This window comes from Triticum dicoccoides, chromosome 1B (genome assembly GCF_002162155.2).
Source record: "Triticum dicoccoides isolate Atlit2015 ecotype Zavitan chromosome 1B, WEW_v2.0, whole genome shotgun sequence".
Classification (NCBI taxonomy): Eukaryota; Viridiplantae; Streptophyta; class Magnoliopsida; order Poales; family Poaceae; genus Triticum; species Triticum dicoccoides.
Window position 1 is genome coordinate 163,277,371 of NC_041381.1, and position 321 is coordinate 163,277,691.

Sequence of the window (321 nt, forward strand, 5' to 3'; positions counted from 1 at the left end):
GCCATAAGTAATTTAATCTAGCCCAACTTGTCAAGTTATATACCACCTAACCCTATCTACAACAGAACCTGCCCACTAGCCCGAGTGGTCAGTACGCAGCACACACACCAGGAGGTCCTGGATTCGATTCCCAGGCTCCCCAATATTTTTTTATGCATTTAAAATCCTGTTTGATATTTATTTGTTTTTAAATATGTTCAAACTTGTTTAAATCATAACAGTAATATTTTTTTATAAAAATAGTAATAATTTTTTAAAAAATATGTTCAAATTTGTTACTTGAAAATATCATCGGTGGCGGTGGTGGAGCGGGGGAGGGTG